The following is a 204-nucleotide window of genomic DNA, read 5'->3' as shown; positions in this document are numbered from 1 at the left end:
GTGTTATTTGTTCGCTTTAAACTCTCGATTGCATTCCTGTTGGATCCTTGATTCTTGTTCTTTATTCCGTTCTTTTTTTGCCGTAACGGTAAGCATGACGTGTCGCTTCCTACGCTTTCTTCTTCGCAGTAGGGAAGCATGACGTAGATATCGAAGGAAGTAGCGTTGTCTGCCTCTTTAATGAGCTCAGGGTTTTGCCCTTAC

The sequence above is a fragment of the Penaeus monodon genome, chromosome 22 (assembly GCF_015228065.2).
Source record: "Penaeus monodon isolate SGIC_2016 chromosome 22, NSTDA_Pmon_1, whole genome shotgun sequence".
NCBI classification, from domain to species: domain Eukaryota; kingdom Metazoa; phylum Arthropoda; class Malacostraca; order Decapoda; family Penaeidae; genus Penaeus; species Penaeus monodon.
This window is presented reverse-complemented; position numbering follows the sequence as displayed.